Source organism: Lonchura striata, chromosome 7 (assembly GCF_050655825.1).
Source record: "Lonchura striata isolate lonStrDom1 chromosome 7, ASM5065582v1, whole genome shotgun sequence".
Classification (NCBI taxonomy): Eukaryota; Metazoa; Chordata; class Aves; order Passeriformes; family Estrildidae; genus Lonchura; species Lonchura striata.
This window is the reverse complement of record NC_140709.1, coordinates 2,738,283-2,758,772: the sequence shown is the minus strand read 5'-3', so window position 1 is coordinate 2,758,772 and position 20,490 is coordinate 2,738,283.

Genomic DNA, 20,490 nt, shown 5'->3' with positions numbered 1-20,490 from the left:
CACCAGAGCCCAGCCAGGGCTGCACCCAAATGACCCAAAATGGTCCCAAAAAATGGATGATTGGTCACAAAATGATCAGTTCTGCTCCACTGGCACCTGGGAGTTCATTGTCCCATTCCAGCTCCAGCCCAGGCAGTCCCACCCTGCTTGTTTTTCTCTCTCCAGCCCACGCTGTTTGTGCTCCTGGGCTGAGATTTGGATCATTTGGGTGCCCAGCTGGAGCAGGAATTATTTTGTCTCCCTGCTCAGCAACACTGAATGTGAAGCTCAGAGCTGCACACCAAAGCAGCACAGAGCCTGAAAAATATCAAAGCTAAAACTGAGGCATCACTACCACTGGTTCCCCAGAAAAGAGAATGGGCACCTCACCACAACCTCCTGCCAGGAGTTGTAGAGTAAAACCTGCTTAGACTTACCTGAAAAACTGTCCATAATATCAGCAGGAATAACACCAACTATGAACCGGAAAATCAAAGAGCTTCATAGACATTAATGGTAAAAAAATTGATGTTTTAAATTGGATTAAACCAGTATCTCTTCCACAGAAAGAGTTTTGGGAACCACAGAACACTGAAGTTTCTTTCAGCTGGACTCAATAACCCCATTTTGAGGTGAGAGCTGCACCTGAGGATCTCCGTGCCCATCCCATCTCACAGCCACAAATGGTTTCATTCATCAAGGAACAAAAAGGGTTAAAGCTTTGGAAACTACTTGAACATAAAGAGAGCCAAGTGTATTTCACTAAACACAACAAGAGCTGAAATATCTCAAAATACAGAAGAACTCTGCAATGAGATTCCAGAAGCCCAATGTCTCATGAGACTGGTGACACAAAATACCCCTGAACTAACATTAAAAATAAATAAAATAATGAATTAACATTAAACCTCCAGCAGAGCGTTTGCCCTGATCTCCCCGGGAGTTAGACTGAACTTATCTATCATTTATCTGATATTAACATCTATTTATTTCCAAACTGAGCTTGTAGCTTTGCTCATTACACAGAATTTCTTCCAAATAAATAGATCTGGTGCTAATAAATCCCCTGGCTTGCAGTCACTGGCACAGCAGGTCTAATATCTGATGTAAATAATGTATTCAAGATGTTCCCTTAAATCAAGAGTTAAAACCACGGTGCTGAGACTCCTGCCTGAGGGCTCTAAACCCCTGTGTAATATTAATTATAATTACCTCATTAAGCTGCTGCTTTAGCACCTTTACACCAAAGCAAGGCCACAGAGGGAATTTGAAGGAAATCCCTAATTCCTAAAGTAAATCGTGGCAAGGTTGGGATCTCTGCTCCTGAAGCATCCCAGCAAATGTCCTTCAGAACCTGTTAGAGACAGACACCAATCCCAAAGAGCTGAAAACTGTGGGGAAATAAGAACAAATAAAGCAGAGTTTATTATGAAGATAGCATTAACAGGAATTATTATTATTTGTTTCACTGTTTTGTCCCCAAAATTTGTAATTTTAAACCAATACCTTCTTGGGATCATCCTAGATCTGTGGCAAAGCTGACACCAACTGTCAAAAATGGCATCACTTTTAGGGCAGTAAATCAAAAGGACCAGATATTCCTAGAATTCCCAAGCTGCCTGCTGTCAGGCAGGCTGTGGGAATCCCAAAAGTGAGGCAGGGAGAAGAGGAGGACTGAGCACGTGTGGCCACTCTGCACAGCATCAGCTCTCCCAGCTCAACTTGGAGCTCAACATCATCCAAGTGTTGTGTTCAGGTGCCTAAAAAACACTCCAGAACGATGTTTCATGGAGAGTCTTGTGTTTGTGACTTTTTTTCCCCCCTTTTATGTCAGTTCAGTCCCATGTTGTGTCATAAAAAGGGATTCTCCAGAGCTGTGGGGAACGTCCTGACAATCAGGTTTTCACCACCAGAATATAGGAATTAAAATGCAGTTCTCATCACTCTCCCAGTATTAAACTGGAGAGGGAAAAGTGCTGCCAGGAGATTTTGGAATATTACACACATCCTTACATCCACAAACTACCTGAGAACATTGGCTGGAAGAAGACATGTGAGTGTTTCCTACACATTAATCACCAGTGGTGGGTTTCAGCAGGCTTGGCCTTTGGCTAAAGCAGAGGTGTTGAAGATGTAAAGTTTTCCATAATACCAGGAGTTACCTGCTTAATCTGCTTTAAATCTCCATAGGAGACCTTATTTCCATCATTAAATGTTGATTTAGATTTTTTTTTAACCAGAACCCTTCTTTTGCTATGGTCAGGATGAGGCATTTCGTGGCCCCACACTTCATTGATACAACAGAATGTGAACATTTCCCTGTGGCTGCCCCCCAAAAAGCACATTTGGGGTGAAGAACACAGCAGGAAGACCCTCTATAATATAGGATTTTATATACATTATCTATATTGTTTTCCATTTCGGTCTTTGCTTTCCCAGCCCAGGTTTCAGGAAGGAATTGTGCTGGCATGGGATGAGGTGAAAGCCAGAACCATCCATAGCCCCGGGGCTCATACCAAGACAGGAACCCAGCCTGAGAAGCCACAGGGATATTTGAGAAGCCACCAGGTAAGGGCTGAACAAAGAGCCCTTCTCACAGCTCTCCCCACAAAGAGGCCAGATCTGAAGGGATCTGTTCTCACACGACGCTCACAAAAATACACATTTTAATTCCCTTTCAACACCACGCTCTTCTTCACAGCTCTGTTTTTGGGTATTTGTGGTGTTTCTTGAGTTATCAAACACCTATCAGAGATGCACCTCTTCAGGTCTGGCACATATTCCAGCCTCGACCTGGAAAACTTTTCATACTTCCCAATCTCTCCACATAACATACAGGCAGGCACAAGAAAACAAATAAATACAATTAAATTCTGTTTCGATAGATGAACTTTTTGTCTTCTGAGCATCTTACTGAGCGATGATTTGGGGGGAAAATGTGAAATATTCAGCTCTGAACCAAGCTGTGTCAAACTTATTGCCAAGTCTAACAAAGGGCTCCTGTGAAACTCTTCTGTGGAATATACTGTAATTGTACTTTTTGAAAGCAATGTCAAATCATTGACATCAACTTGGTGTTCCACAGGAAAAGTTACAATATATAGAAGCTGTAAATTAGACCCTAATCCAAACTTATCATTTTGATAGTTGTTAGACAGACTATTTGGGTGCCTATTTAGCTCTGTGAGTTTCCCATTCCTTTTTCAAGCTGTTGTCTTTCCCTTAGATTTTCCAAATCGGATTTTCTGATAACCTGCACAAAAAATTTATGTTGCAGTTACTGCACAGTGAATTTAAACTCAACCCAAATCACAAAATTCAAACTCTCCAAGAATTTATCAAGAGAAAAATCAGGGTCTGGCAGATGAAATCTAGGTTGCAGGAATTTGGGCTGTGAGTTGCAAAGCATATTCCTGAAAAACAAAATCCATATAAGCACCAAACTGAGCACTTATCCCATTTATCCTATACATTAGCACATATTTTTTAAATTTATCTTGTCTTATTAATGTTTTTTTTCATTCTCAACACAACACAAGGAATCACCCAACCTATGTTTGCATTACTGAGCACTGACACCCAACAGCAGGATCCCAATGAAGAAAAATATTGGTGCTGGGCGTCTTCATGGTGCCTCACCAAGGCCAAAAACATGGACATGACACTCCCAACCCAACCTAAAACACTCCTTTGAAAGCTGGAGAAATCCTGAAAGGTTCAGGCTCAGCAGATATTGGCACAGAATGGATTTACAGGCAGAAATTCCTCCAGTGAAGAAGCAGGATCTGGAGTGCTCCTGGTTAATCACCATCAGATGCTGAATGAGTTCATTATCACCTCCTTCGGTGCTGTTTCATACAGCTACCACAGAGATTCCAGAGGGAGATTGCATCTTCCAGATGGGAATGAAAACATAGCAACACTCATGAGCAAATAGAGGACTAAAAAATAAAGAAAAGCATATTTCCCTGAGAAAACAAGTGCTTCTTCTCTTGAGGAACCTCCCTCACCTGCCATAACTGTGACAACAAAGCCCACTTTGGAGATAGATTTAAGGGGGATTTTTTAAAATATGGTTTCTGAGCATTTTTCTTGTTTTTGCTCTTCCTAACACAGTCACGTGGCCTAATTAGCACAGGCCAAACACAGGCCGGAGATGAACCCCCACCTCTAATTCCTGATATCCCAGAACTTCCCAAGTTGAAGACACATTTGCACAGCAGATTTAAGGCTGCAAATTCACAGAGAGCATTTGCTGAGGAGAGAATATTTATTTCACAAAGTCTGAAGGACATGCTGACAGTGCTGTGCCTGCTGACATCTCCCTGGAATGCCTAGGTCCTCCTGGAAACTTCCTTCAGTAGAAGCTGAAGATATCCTCCTTCAAATATTCCAGAGAATATCTGGCTGCCCCCAGATCCCTTGAAGTGTCCAAGGCCAGGCTGGACAGGGCTTGGAACAACCTGGGATGGTGGAAGGTGTCCCTGTCCATGGAAGGGGGTGGCACTGGAGGATCTTTAAGGTCTTTTCCAACCCAAACCATTCCATGATTCTTGCTAGAAAACAGCTTTTCCATCCTACCCTCTGGGAAAAGCCCCCTCAGCACTTTTCCATCTCGTATGCAGGGTTTCACATTGGGTCTCTGCTGAGACCATCGGGATGGAGTTTCAAACCAAGAAGCTGCAAACACTCTCACACCTTGGCTGTATTTAATAGTTGAATTTTGACTGAAAGTTTCTCAGTGCATCAAACCCAGAATCCAGAGGGAAATACAAGGGACATGAGCCCAGGCACCCAACAAACCATTTACCACCATTTTACCGACTACAACCCTGTGGAGTCTTTGCTTCTTTTTTTCTTCCAACGTCAGGATTAAATGTGCAAGACAGTGCTTCTTGCTGGGACTCAGATTTTTATTAGTTTTTATTTATATTACAGTCTCACAGAGTGTGAGTTCTACAGCACTTCATTCTAACAAACTAAAAATGGAGCTGTCTCTCTCTCTCTACAAGGCCTTTTAAGGATAAACTGTCCAATTAAGAAATTACACCTAATTTGTTTTTACTTTTAACCCAATAACCAACCACCCATGCCCACAATGGGGACTTTTTTATCCAGTTACACAAAACCACCCAAACCCATGGAGAAGAGGTGAAGGAGAACCAGCCTCCACCCTAAAACCTCCATCTTGCTTTATAGATATTAATGCATTCTAAAACCTTAAACTCTTAAGTTTTCCACCCTGTAATATCACACATTTCTATTCAAACTCCACACCCACAATCCCAGTTCTGCCATTCCATTGTGGAACCTTCTCCACGGCCTCAGGTCAATGCAGAGTTCTCCTGGGGGTCAGTGCCTGGCAGCACAGAAAATCTGAAATTTTCAGCAGCCAGGGTTCCAACAAAACCCCTCCACGAGTGACCGTGGTGGCTGAGCCCCAGACCTCTGCCACACCCTCACAACCCAGGATGCTCCTGTCACTGCTCCCCGAGCCTCCCAGCTCCATCTTCCCCACTCCTAACATTTTGAACAGCTGAAAAGCTGCCAATTTTTTTTTTTTTTTTTTTTTTTTGAAGGCAACCTATTTCCAGATCTGTTTCTCTACCTCAAGATCTGTAATTTCTCCCAAAACACCCCTCTGGAGCAGAGCCCAGGACTGGCAATATGTTCCCCAGGAGCAGGGAAAGGTTTACGTTTCAATACCTATTGCACCTGTCACCATAATACCAGGCATTTTCCACCCACGGCACAGGAGAGAATCCAAACTTCCTGTGGGATGTGCAAAAGTCGCTCTCAGCCTTGGGAGCCATCCAGGCATGGTTATCAGGAAGAGAAAAAGCTATTTCTGCTGGCTTGCAGGAATTGATGGCACCATTTAATGTCTTGTCTTTATACGCAACTGTGCATAACCCAGTTTCTCCACAGCTGCTGTGACGTAAATAAATTCAGTATTATCTCCATTTTACATTGTAGAGTGGAATATAAATAGTCCTGGGACTTGTGCTGGGCATAATTCAATGTTTAAGACATTGAGTACAACTCACCCATAGAGCTGCCGAACACAACACAAAATATTTGACCTCCTTCAGGTACAGCAGAACAAAAATATTGTCAGTGATCTGTAGACATATCTCCCAAAGTAGGATGGTATTTCTGGGAAAAAATGTCATTGGGTTGATCATTTTTTTATCATTGTAAAATGAGACTTCAAGGGCTCCTTTAGAACAGTACATCCCTACTATAGTGATCAGGAAATATTAGTATATGTTATACACAAAGCAGCCCTAAAATATCTTCACTTGCTTTACAGAATTAGCTCCACTTGAATGGTAACTACGTATAAAAATCTGATTTTTTTTTTCTGCACATCTTATTACCTAATCAGACAAAATCACTTGCTCCAGCAGAATTTACTAGAGGAAAATACCTCTTGGTACCTATAGTTTTACTTCAGGCTTTCCCTCTTAAGGTAGTAGAGTTTCAGCTGCGGGCTGGAGTGAAACTCCATCATGGCCAGGAAAAGCCAATCCACCCTTACAAATACCTAACCCAGAAAAGGAGATTCAAATTGAGGGGGTTTTTCACCATAAATACACCTCCTATTTTGTTTCAGCAATAAATCACTTCCCTGACTTGAGTTAATAATGAGATTTTTAATCATGTGGATTGAACATATCCTGGAGTTAATAAAAAAGTATGGCTTCCTCTTTATCTTTAATAAAAGATTTGTACACTGCTCAAATGATCAGTATTACGTTTTTAAAGAACCTGAGATTGATGTTTTCAATTCTCCTTCCTATTTTTCCAGGCTTTTATAATTCAAAGGTAATACAGGGAAGAGTTAATAATTCATGAGGTAATTTTAAGGCTTTTATTCAGAAGCCTTTTGCCTATTGACTTAAGGATGTGCCATAAAATATCCAGGTATTACTATCCCAGCAATTTGCAGCTCTGCACAGATGAAATCTCTGAATTTATGCAAGTCAGGATTTGTGTTTAAGAATCAGAGCACATCATTCCAGCCTTGGAAGGGTACAGGGGGAGGAAATAGCTTCCCAGCACTATTTAAACGAGAGTATTTCATGTCTTCACACAGTTCTGCTTTTTCGCCCTTGTTTGCAGGTTTATTCTTGATGGAGTTATTTTTGCAGTTGCCAAGAGACAAAGGAGCTGGGGGAATATTTTAAAGAAGGTAAATTCTGCTGCACGAGCCCTGTGCTCCCACCTGCACGAGCTCCAAACCGAGCCCTCCGCTCTGGGAGAGCTCAGCCGGACAAAAAACAGATCCTCACAACAACAACAAAAATGGGCTTGTTCGAGGTGAAAACATCAAAAGTGGCTCCCAGTTAATAGAATCCAAGAATATCCCACGTCAGTCACTAATGGATGCAAAGTTGGTGGCGTTGGGATGAGGCAGGGAGGGACAGCAGTGTCCCCACTGCCTCTCTTGTCACAGAGCAGCCACCTGCAAATGCCATTCCATCAGCTGACTGCAGAATTCACCCAAAAATTCCTCAGAGAAGGGGAATTTTTGATTGTGCCTGTCACTAGTTTGTAATGAAGAATGGAAGTGAAAATGGGGCTTGGGAGTGCAGTGTTTGATTCTTGTAAATTAATTTATTTTATTAAGAAAAAACAAAAGCCAAACCTCATTTAATTTGTTATTTAATTTTCTTCTCTCAGAGTTGCTCATCAGAGCAACAGAGTATTTTGTAGAGGTAACCACCTCTACAAAATACTGGATTAATAAAAGCCAGGCTTCAATACAGGATTTGATAGTGGGAATGAATTCTTCCCTGTGAGGATGGTGAGGCCCTGGCACAGGTGCCCAGAGAACCTGTGGCTGCCCCTGGATCCCTGGCAGTGCCCAATGCCAGGTTGGACAGGGCTTGGAGCAGCCTGGGACAGTGGAATTTGTCCCTGCCCATGGCAGGGGGTGGAACTGGATAGGCTTTAAGGTCCTTTCCAACCCAAACCAGTCCATGATTCCATGATTATTTGTTAAGGCTCTTTTATCTATTTTAAATAGCCAAGGCATTCTTACCACTGCGTGCTCTACTTCCAGCTATTGCAAAGGGATCACCCATCTCCCACAAGGTTTCAGGGAAGCAACAACAGTAGAGAGTAATGAAAACTGATGCTAATTAATAATTCCACCTCTGAGAAAGAAAACAGAGCTCAGGTGAGCACTGAGCCATCATTTACTGCCATGAGAAATCATCAGCCCCACCTTTATCAGCATTTCCCTATATGGATAAGCAGGAGATCCTGTGCCTGTTCCTTTAAGTTTGCCAAACAGGATCCAGATTTTACCATCCCAAGGAAAACAATGTCTTAATGAACTTATAGTGACATCAGCTGGATTCTATTTCATTTCAGGCCAGCTCTGTGCTCCATCCTCTGTTCTCCATCCAGCTCCCATCTCTCTCTGAACTCCTCTTTTTGGTTTGACCTCAGAGTCCCAAAAACTCCTGCCTAAAGTTTCCTGCATCTCTTCTGCAGCTCCAAAAATGCAAATTGCTGTCAGGTTCTTCAGTTCCCTCTGAGAGACAGGCAGCATATGTCATGTGCATTATTCAGAGCTTTCCATGGCTGCTTTTCCAGGGAGGTTTAAAAAGGAACAGCAAAGCATGTGTCAAATCCAAAGCCTTTGCCACAATAAAGATAATCATGAAGTGACATAAAAGTCTAAAGCTGGACTAGCACAGGGGTTTGTTTCTAATGTAACTGGATAGCAATGCAACCAATTTAATGCTTTTTTAGCCAGACAGGACTGAAGGTGCACTTTGCACAGCTGAGGTCTTTTGTAGATGAAACTCTGAGGCAATAGTTCAAGAGGAACAAGAAAAATGTCGTTTTTGTTATCCTGAGGAGCAGGGAAGTACAATGAGAACAGTTTCCTTCGTGCTCAGCTGAAAAATAAACACATTTTCCCTTTAATGAGTGGCCTTCAAAATCCTGAGAGCATCTCCCATTCGAGAGAGGAGCAGAGGAATTTCACAGTGGGCACACAAATTCTGGGAGCTACTGACATTATTCCTCTTGGTCACACAACCACGTCTCTACCCTCCTAAAAAAATATCCTGGGAAAACCCAGACTCACAGAAACACCCCAGGAAGACCCCTCCTTACAGGGCCCCCTGGAGATCCTGTCACCTGCATTTCCACAACAAACAGAGGGAAATAAATTGCTCAGAATTATGCAGAGCCATGGATAATTCAGTACACAACAGCAAACAAGCTGTGGAAGTGGAAGTGTAAATTCTGTCATCCTTATTCATGCTCCCAAATATTCAGTTTCTTTGCATTTGTTGAGCATTAGTAGAAACAGCCCAGCCAACAAAGCAAACCCCAAACCCTGCCCTAACTAAGGTTCAAAAAAAAAAAAAAAACCCAAACCTTTGAGTGACTCTTAGCACTGAGCCTAGAAGTGCCTGCCAGGAAAAAGGGAATTTTGGAGATGGCATCTCATCAATTTTCTTCATTTGTGTCAGAAGTTGAGCAGCTGTCTCCTTACCAGACTGAAGTGGAGCCAAAAACCTTGTCAGGCAGCCGAAGGAAAAAAGCACTTCAGAGGAGCTCATCTCCAAGACCCCAAAGGGTAGCACATTTTGGAGCGGGCATGTGTTAATATTCCTACTCCAGTATCAATTGGCAGAGCTCTGCAGCAGGAGGGGGGGAAAAAGGAAAAAAGGAAAAAAGGCTGCTTTGTTTGTTTACACTGCCTGCTCAGGGAAAGCAGGATGCCACACGTACTTGAACTCCTGAGCTTGTTTATTTATTTATTTACTTATGGCCAGCAAAAGGATTTTAGCTTTGTCTTCCCCGAGCTGGGGAGGAAAGCGAAATAAGATTCAGCTCCATGGATGCACCTGGACTTTCTGAAAAGTCCAGAAAAAGGTGGGGGAGAGAAAGAGGGAAAAATTACTTAGCACCAGTGTCTCTGCTAGCAAAAGGGAGGATATTTTCTCTGTTAGCATTACAAAGCAAACAGGGTTGTTTTTTTTTTAATTAGGCTTTATTTTAAAAGTAATGCACTATTTTTTTTTTCCATTAGTTGTCACTGAGTTAATGTACAGAAATAAATATATAAAAAGTGAACTCTCCACATTATTCATTTCTCACAATGTCAAACACAATGACTTAAACATTTCCTAAAAATTATTTTAGGAGCACAGCACATATAGAGGCAAACAGAGCTCTGTTGTTCCCAGGCACTGCAGGGGTTTCAGCACGGGATGAATGATCCCAGCAAGATCCAGTGCTTGAATCATCTCCCAGCTCCAGCAGCCTGGGCTGGTGAGAGACTGGGAAAACCCAGCTCTAAATCCATCTCTAAATCTGTGCCTTGCTGGGCTGAGGCTCCTTCAGGGCAGCCCTCAGAGCAGCTCTGAGCTCCCCAGCAGGGTGGGTGTGCCAAAGGCAGCCTTCAAATTCCAGCACTTATTGCAGCAGGAGCTCTGCCAAGTGGATCCAGCACCGTCAGGCACAGTTTGATCAAAGTGAGAGAAGTTATTGGTCTTAATTCAACCCAGAGCACCAGCCAGGGAATTCACAGAATTCACACAATCGCTGGGTTGGAAGAGACCTTCAGGATCATGGAGTCCAACCCATCCCCAACACCTCAACCAAACCCTGGCACCCAGTGCCACATCCAGCCTTTGTTAAACACACCCAGGGATGGGAACTCCACCACCTCCCTGGGCAGGACATTCCAGAACTTTATCACCATTTCTGTAAAATCTTCTTCCTAATATCCAACCTCTATTTCCCTTGGTGCAGCTTGGTGCTGTGTGCTCTGGTTCTGTCACTCCTGGAGAAGGAGCCCAGCCCCAGCTGGGCACAGGCACCTTCCAGGAGCTGTGGGGAGTGCTGGGATCACCCCTGAGTCTCCTTTTCTCCAGGCAAAACAACAAAGGAGGTCCTGGCATCCCCCTCTCCTCATCAGAATCCCAAATGTCCCCAGAGCATAGCAGATAGAGGGGTGTGACTTCTCTCAAGACGTGGTTTTGTGATCCTTTTAGCCTAAAAAGCCACATTTTGTCCCCTTTGTGTGTGACTGAGCAGGATCTGGGTGCCAGGAGGAGACAACAACTAGGATTTGCTGCTCTCTCCCTGTGGGATGAGGCTCCCTCAGACCTCAGGAAGAGTCTGCACCTGTAGCCATGGCATCCCATTGGTTAATTTGATTTTGATAGCATGGTTTGGGTCGGAAGGGACCATAAATCTCATCCAGTCCCACCCCTGGACACTTCCACTATCCCAGGGTGCTCCAAGCCCCATCCAGTCTGACCTTGGACACTCCCAGGGATCCAGGAGGATGAACCTGGCAATTATCCACCACACAGATAAAGGTGCCATATAGAGGGTGAGAATTAATCAGAATAAATAGAGGAATAACCAGACATTCAGATCCTCCTTCACCAGCCATCTTCCCTCAGCCAGCTTTTCCCCAAAATGTTTATTTACTACACAGCCAAGATTTTGGCAGCCTTCCCACTGCAAAATGTGCTTCCCAGATATTACAAAGTCTACTTCAAATGAAAAAGACTTTTTTGTTCTTAGGTCTCCCTTTCTTCCACACAGATATCGCTTTAGAGCTCTGCCTTTAAGGCACAATTTTGGCCAGAATTTCTCAAATACTCAGTTAAAGAGAGATGAGTCCACAGACCATTGCTAAAAATGAGATTTCCTACGTGGTTTTCAGCAAACTACTTTAAACAGACCTCTATATATCAAAGCAATGCTTCCTTACTTTTCACAGTGCAAAGAAAAAAGGAAATAATGTACATGAGCAATCATTGCTGTTGTATTTCTAGCACATTTAAATAGTATTTTTAAAAATCAATTGAATAATGGATCAACAAGATTTTGGTATTCAGGTATTGCATGGTGGGATATTAGACTCGTTTAGAGATAGACAGAAAAAAGAAAGGAATAGAAAATAATGGTGATGTAATGCATGATATTCCCCTATTTCTGAGAATTATCAGAGAATCGTGGAATGGTTTGGTATATTTGTGTATGTGTGTATATATAGATATATATATATATATATATATATATATATAATGCACATATCCAACATTTTTGTTATTATTATTTATATTAATATTATATATTTTATTATATTTATTCCAGGTTGGCCTTGGTTGCATCCAGATATATATATAGAGATATACAGATATCCAAGTATTTTTAATTATTATTTCTATCAATATTACATATTTTATTATTTATATATATTAACATAATAATAATAATAATAATAATAATAATAATAATAATAATAATTTATTCCAGGTTGTCCAATATGGCCTTGGATGCTTCCAGGGATATATATGTATATATGTAGAGATATACATCTGTGCCCAGATTTAACAAAGACACAGAATCAGGTGGCAAAAAACTCAGCATAAATTCTCATGGTTGTTTTTTCTGATGCTGCCCCTGTAGTGAAGTAAATGCCTGACCTGGATTTATAAAAAAATAGATAATATATTATATTACTTGTATTTATTGTATTATATGTGCAATATAATAAATCAAATTGAATAGCATAGTATATCATAGGCATTATAACAAAGGTTAATTGTGGTATTAACTGTTCTCCCTGTACAGAATTTTCACACATTTTAAGCTCCCTTTAATCACCAGACCTCAAGGCCACACTTCTCATTCCCAGCCAAGAATCTTCCACTAGAAAAAAACACAGATATTTTCCTGAGAAAAACTCAGAATCTTTATATGAACAATGAAATATTATTCATTGAACAGACACCATCCCCACAAAAAAAAAAAAAAAAAAAAAAAAAAAAAAGTTTAATTTCTGTGTGGTTCTATAATACCCTTAAGAGTTGGAATCATCCACCAAAAATTTTCAAGGGATGCCTTCAGGTTATTGCTCACAATAAGAAATGGAGAGGAAGCAAAATTCTCTGGAGTCACGAAACAACCCTGCCTCTCTCTTTTGCTGTCTCTGATTTTTGAGGGAGAAAGCAAACTGCTCTGCAATAGATTTGCATGAATCACAGCACCAAATGCACAGGGGAGCTGTGATTAGGGGTGAATTCCTGCAGGAAGGAACGGGGGATCACCTGCCCACAGCCTGTGCCACGAGAAATCCAGGGGGAAAAACAAGGAGGTGCTCCCCAAGCCCTGCCAGAAACAAGGGCAGGCCAGGGACTGCAGAAGAGTTAATATTTAACTCAACTTATTCACAATATTTCACGTGATTTCAAATTCACAGCATCTTCCTCACCTTTCTTTTGGATTTTGATGGTCTTGAGTAGGATGGAAAAATTTCTCTTGAAAGTGGGATGGAAATATCCAGGAGAAGGGTTTGTTTAACAAGAGCCCGAAGCAGGGAACAGTTCATTCCCAGCCTGTTTCTCAAGACAGCAAACACACAGAATCATTACTGATCCCCCTCCTTTTTTTTTTTTTTTTTTTGTTATCTTTTTGAGAACTCTTGCACAATCTGCTGTTCCCCAGCAAGAATTCACCACTCTCAAGCCTTATTTTTCTATTCACCCCAAGAGCTGCAAGTTTCCCTTCAAACTCTGCACGTCATCCTCATCAAATCCTACACAGAAATGGGCATTAAGTGTTTTGTTTACTCATAAATGTGGCCGGGCCACAACAAAGAACAGAATGTAAAGAATGAACTCCCTTTGCAAAAGTCATTCAGAACCAAACAAAAGCCTTTACCTTCCCCAAAACAGATTTTTCCAAGTGGGCCTCCTCTCTTTCTGAGCTGCCCAGCATTACAGGGAGCTCTCAGAGAACTCAGAAAGAGAGCCAAGCTAAAAACAGAAGGAATGAAAAAGTTCTCCTGCATCTGATTTTTTTTTTTTTCATTAAAAAGGCATTAAGAAATTATGAGCTTTTCACCAGTGCACTGTGAACAAGCAGCCTCTTTCCCCAAGACATGCAGGGACCTGCTGGATCCAGGCTCCTTCCAACTTCCCCTGGGCTGTGGCAGCTGGATGGATTTGTTTCCACCTGCTCTCCCCGTTTGTCATTCCTGAGGTATGCTGGAGAAATCCAGGTTCGCTCCAAACTGTCAGCCTGGCTGCAGCCAAAACTCTTCATTTTTATTATCTGATCACATCCCTCGGAGTGTTTCGTGTTCCTTTCATTCCCAGCTCCCCCACACCTCTGCACCCATGGAGAACAGCTGGGGTTTGGGGTGTTTTTTCAAATTAAAATGCCCATTTTTAAAGCCCTCAAAAGGAAAGCCACACGTGGCCAATCCTGTGGACCTGCTCCTTCCCTGCTGCTTGCTCCAGGAGTTACAAACTCCTGTGGTCCCTGGAGAAGGGATTGTCCAAACGTGGCTGCAGAGACCAAAATGCTTCTGAAAGAGATTAAAATCTCATTAAAAATGTTAATAACCTCTGCCCTCAAACCCTTTGGAAGACTGGCTGCCTCCATCTCCTGTGATGGTGTTGGAAATAAAATTGCCAGAGAGATCTTCTCCCATTCCTCCCGAATTTCAGGGGGATAGGAGAGAGTGGGTGTGGGGAGGGAAGGTATCTCGAGTACAAGAAAGGATGATTATCAAGTCTAAAGAGAGCACGTCATAAAATGAAGAAATATAAGGCTATTTTTAAAGCAATTATTTTGTTTTCAAGCTGAAAACGTGCTGCAGTATTCCCCCTCTGCTTGGCATTCCAGAGGAGGTGTTGCATTTAGCTACAGCAAAATTAATTCGCTGGAAGAGAGGAAAACTGAAACACTGGCAGCAAAATAGAAAAACAGAAGAAGAGAGTTTTGTTTCCTCTGTTTTGAAAGGGAATTTTTCTTCCCAAACTTGATCAGTTCCCAGGCCCAGCTCTGCAGTGACAAGCACAGGAACGTGTGAGTTCAGAGCAATCCCTTCACCCCTCAACCTGCATAATTTATCCAGATATATTCTGGAAGTTCAGAAACTTCTCCAATAAGTTAGAAAGATTTAGGAACTTTTGGGGAGAAAGGGAAAAAAAAAAATAAAAAATGTGACCTGTTACGTAAACCTGTATTTTAAGAAGTGAACTAGAGACAGGAGGAAGGATCACAGGGGTTGGACACATACCCAGCTGTCCCAATTTGGCGGAGCTGTTTTAGCTGTCAGCGTGTGAATTCTTAATGTGTGATGATTATAAAGTAAGGAGAGGGAGCTCTGCTCCCTCATTGGAATTATTTTGCCTTTTTCTCCAAGGAACAGACCCAGAATTGCTGCTGGCGACTGCCCCAGCTCAGACCCACACCTTGAAGCCCTTTCCAAACATTAACCCTCGGAATATTGATTTATTAAGATCTAAAGTGATAAAATCCTGCTTATCCCAGGCTCAAATTTTCCTGACACCTCCACTAATTACACACCATAATGAAATCCCAGAAGCACCGAAATAATTGTTCCAGCAGGAACTCAGCCAGCAGAACACCTATGGAAGCTTCTTTCCCTTCACTCATCACTGTGGGAAGCAATCTCAGAGTCCTCTCCAAAAACCCCCTCAAACAGATGTCTTGCAGCACAGAAAGACATGACTTGGAGAGAGCATGTTCCAAAATCCCTCAGAGTGAGAGTTTTTCCAGGCACACCTTAGCACCCACAGGAAAAGGAGGGGGATGCAGGGAGGGCACCTTCACTGGCACAGAGGGCACAGGGAAAAGCAGCTCTGTGACCTGCCCAGCTCCAGGTGTGACCAAAAATCTCCTTAACCCCGAGCAACAGCCTTATCTCTGCCTGGAGATAGAGCCACAGGATAATGGAATTGTTCAGGTTGGAAAAAACCTTCAAGATCATCCAGTCCAACCGTCCCCTGCACCGCCAAGTCCCCAAGTGCCACATCCACAGGGCTTTGAAATCCCTCCAGGAATGGGGACTCCACTTCTGCCCTGGTGCCACATCCACAGGGCTTTGAAATCCCTCCAGGAATGGGGACTCCACTTCTGCTCTGGGCTGGATGACCCTTTCTGTGAGGAAATTCCCCTCGTGTCCACCCTGAGCTCCCCTGGGCCAGCCTGAGGCCGTTCCCTCTGCTCCTGTCCCATTCCCTGGGATGATCCCAAATCCCCCCGGCTGTCCCCTCCTGGCAGGGAATTCCAGAGAGGGAAAAGATCCCTGGGGATCTTCCTTGGCTCCAGGCTGAGCCCCTTCCCAGCTCCCTCAGGGATTCTCCAGCCCCTTCCCAGCTCCCTCAGGGATTCTCCAGCCCCTTCCCAGCTCTGATCCCTTCCATGGCCCCACTCCAGCCCCTCAAGGTCTCCCTTGCCGTGAGGGGAAAAATCAAGAAATGGGAGAAAATGTGAGGGGGAAAAAAAGTGAGGGGAGTCTGAGGAAGGCTTTGATACAGAAATTTTCCCTCCTGGATCCTCCTTTTCTCCAGGCTGAGCCCCTTCCCAGCTCCCTCAGGGATTCTCCAGCCCCTTCCCAGCTCTGTTCCCTTCTCTGGACACACTTGAGCCCCTCAGGGTCTCCCTTGCCATGAGGGGAAAATCAAAAGATGGGAGAAAATTTAAAGGGAAAAAAGAAGTGAAGCGAGTCTCAGGAAGGCTCTGCTGCAGAGCTTTTCCCTTCTGAATCCTTCTTCTCTCCAGGCTGAGCCCTTTGCAGCTCCCTCAGCCACTCCTGGAGCTCCAGCCCCTTCCCCAGCTCCGTTCCCTTCCTGGACACACTCAGAAGGAGCTCAGGGTGATTTCTGCCTGATCTCCATCCCAAATTATGGATGCTCCATGTCCCTACTCTCACTTGGAAGCCTGACAGAAGTTTCCATGCTGGGAGCATCCAGGAAAGCTGACCCAGAGCTGGAGCAGCATCGGGAATCGCCCACAGTGGATGGACCAGGTGGCCGCCAGCCCCAGCTCCTGCTGCCTGCACGCCCAGCTCCATTACCAGGCAATCCTGAGACAGATTCACAGCTTTCCCAAGAAAACATTTCCAAGTGGGATCGAATTTTTTGCTGTTTTAAAACCAACATTAGCAAACGCGACTGCACGGTGCGCAGATCTGTCAGATTTGTTCTCAGCTGCAATCCTGAAACGTGTCATTATCGTGTGCTGTGTGAGCAAAGCTGGGCCTGGCTGCCATGTGACTGAGCTCTAAATTAGTTTATGGCTAAAGTTCCTTCCCAATGTGCTCCATCTTTCACTCCATCTTATCTTAATGAGCTCTTAACCTCTTAAAAATAAGTTACTGCCAGAGAGACTAAATACAGGGTGTTAAAGTGTCCAAGAAAACCACAGGGATGAATGGCCATGCTCAGGTAGCTCTGCTCTCCCTGAGCACAACTCCTGCAGCTTCCAAGTGTGCTGGAAATAATGATTTCCACTGCATTCATTGTAAAACTCGTTTGTGATTACAAGGTTGTGCTATTTTTTATAAAACAAGTGTGGGAAACGATCATCTGAAAAATGTGCATTTCTCCTGGCAAAAATCCAGGGTTCCTGCACTTGCAGCCTCAGCATTTTGTTTCCGAACACCTTTGTAAAAATGAAAATCTGACTCCATGCAAAGTATCATAGAATATTCTGAGCTGGAAGGAGCCCACAAGAATCATCACAGTGTGACACCTGCTTTTGGCACGGGATAATTGACTTAATCCCACAACAACCCCTTTCACCAGGAGCTTCTGCTGGAAGGACAGAAATCTCATGGAATATCATCGTGTCTGAGCTGAAAGTGTTGCAGGTCTCTCCAGAAGGCACCTGAGCACATCCGGAGGTGCCACAGGAACTGGGATCTGGTCCCTGCTGGGATCCAGAGCACCCAACACCCCCACGGGCACATTCCATGGGCAGCAGCCTCTCATAATGCTGCAGCTGAAGCTGCCTCCACTTCCACACTCAGCCAGAGCGGCAGCACATTTTATATAAAATAATTATGTCATTTAATCCCTTCATACTCCTGGATTGGGAAGCCAGGGAGCAGCCCGTGGACCAGAGGCTTTTCTGGATTTGTGCCATTCCAGAAACAACTTGTACACCTTTTGAGCAGAGAGATGGAAAACAAGGAATTCTGGATTTCCTTAGCAAGGATGCTCCCAGGGCTGGAGCCTCTCTGGAGCCAGGCTGGGAGCCCTGGGAATGTTCCCCTGGAGAAGGGAAGGATCCAGGCAGAGCTCAGAGCCCCGGGAATGTTCCCCTGGAGAAGGGAAGGATCCAGGCAGAGCTCAGAGCCCCGGGAATGTTCCCCTGGAGAAGGGAAGGATCCAGGCAGAGCTCAGAGCCCCGGGAATGTTCCCCTGGAGAAGGGAAGGATCCAGGCAGAGCTCAGAGCCCCGGGAATGTTCCCCTGGAGAAGGGAAGGATCCAGGCAGAGCTCAGAGCCCTGGGAATGTTCCCCTGGAGAAGGGAAGGATCCAGGCAGAGCTCAGAGCCCCTGGCAGGGCCTGAAGGGCTCCAGGAGAGCTGGAGAGGGACTGGGGACAAGGATGGAGGGACAGGAGCCAGGGAATGGCTCCCACTGCCAGGGGGCAGGGATGGGTGGGAGATTGGGAATTGGGAATTCCTGGCTGGGAGGATGGGAAGGGGCTGGCACAGGGTGTCCAGGGAAGCTGTGGCTGCCCCTGGATTCCTGGAATTGCCCAAGGCCAGGCTGGACAGGGCTTGGAGCAACCTGGGACAGTGGAAGATGTCCCTCTCCATGACAGGGGTGGCACTGGATGATCCTTAAGGTCCCTTCCAACCCAAACCATTCCATGACACCAAAACAGGAGCTACTCCCACCCTGCGTGCATTTAATGTGATTTTATCAGTGGATTATTTTAGAAAGAAGATAAAAAAGACATTAGAATTTCCTATAAAATCCCCACTTTCTTCTGTGTTTCACAGCTGGCCCATAATTCATGTTTGGAATTGCAAGAAGTAGGGGATGTACAAACTGTCTCCCACACCCTGTCTGCTCAGGAAACTCACTGTCATGTGGAATTAATTACTTTTTTTTTTTTTAAATACATATAATTTCAAGGTCATGGTCCAGCATCTCTGATTCATGGTAAAAAAGGTTGCACAAGAAGAGAACTGTGCAGAACAAAGGTTAATTAAAATCCCTTTCCTAACAAAACCCAACTGGAAAGCTGCTGGTTCCAGAGACAAATCCCTGCACCACTCTTGATCTTTAATTCCTGATTGCCAGGTTTGGGAATTTAGTGCCTTTAGACAAGAGCAGCAGGAGGCAGAGAGGGCAAACAAAGATATTTCCCAGTCCTGCAGCTCCTGGGACTCTCCTGGGATGTTCCAGGCCAATTCCTCCGTGTCACACACCAGGTTTGTGACACCTCCACCTTCTCCCCTTCAGCCCTGGAGTTTTCAGGCAGTGTCAAAAACCCCGAGATCAGAACTCGGGTCTCTGTGCCAGCCTCAGGGATTTAGAAACCAGAGCCAGCTCTTGAACTCCCAAAGTAGGAGTTAGCTTTAAAAGAGCACTTTTTAACTGCTGGGTTTGATATTTTCAGAGTCTCTTTCATACCAGCGAGGGCTGGACGTGTCCTTTTGTGCCACAGCTCTGGCCACTGTGAATTTGGGAAGGATCTGACAAGACTCCCAGCAGCATCAGGAGGTCTGACAGCCACAAGATCATGCTAAAAAAATAAGTGAAATGAGAAAAAAGCAGCAGAGGAGGAGAGGAAAGGATGGAAAAGCGACGGGAGAGTAACGAAATGGCATTTTCTAAGCATGAAGAATGATTACAGAGGTCAAAACTGAAGCTGCTGCAGGAGTTTCTGATTAAATCCTGCTTTGTTCCGAAGTGCTGACGTGCAGAACTCCACATGGCTTGGGGAAGGTATCAATCTGATAGGAGCCCTTCCTGCAGGGTCATTTGCCTACTTGCTTTACTCGAAACCTTGGCTCCTCCACAGCTGCTCCGATGGGCTATTGGGAAAGCCACGTTCCCAGGCTCCCCAGAAACTCGGGATTAAAGGGAATTAATTATTGATACAAGTCTCTGCTCTGCATGTTTGCCTTATCAAATGATCTGTAGCTGTGCCTGTGGCACGGGAGGAGCACATCTGAGATCTCTTAATGATGCAGAAATCTCCTTCAAGGGGCAGCCAAGGCGAGCAACGCTCCTGCTCTGGGCTCCCTTCCCGAAAAATGAGGGGGGAAATAAGAAGTGAAAACATTATAGAGAAGTTTTAAAGAGTTAAAACTACCATGTTTCTATCAGCAAATCATTGGAGTGGCGCTGCCTGCTCTGGTGAGTGCTGACTTTGTGGGATAATGCATTTCCATGGTGAAATCCAAATATCCCAGGCATTTGGGGCTGGGGTAGGCTGTGAAAACCAACTCCAGCTCCCTCCAGCTACTCCACTTTTGGCCTGGGATTTGGTGTCTGAAGTTGTGCTGCTTTCTCCTGCTCGGAACAGGCAGCAGAGGGATGTGGGATCAGGATCCAGGGATGTGGGATCAGGGCCCAGGGATGTGGGATCAAGATCCAGGGATGTGGGATGCAGGGATGCTCTGCACTGTGCACTGATGCCATTAGGTGGTGCTTGAAGCAGAAGATTGCAAGAAAGGAAAGCA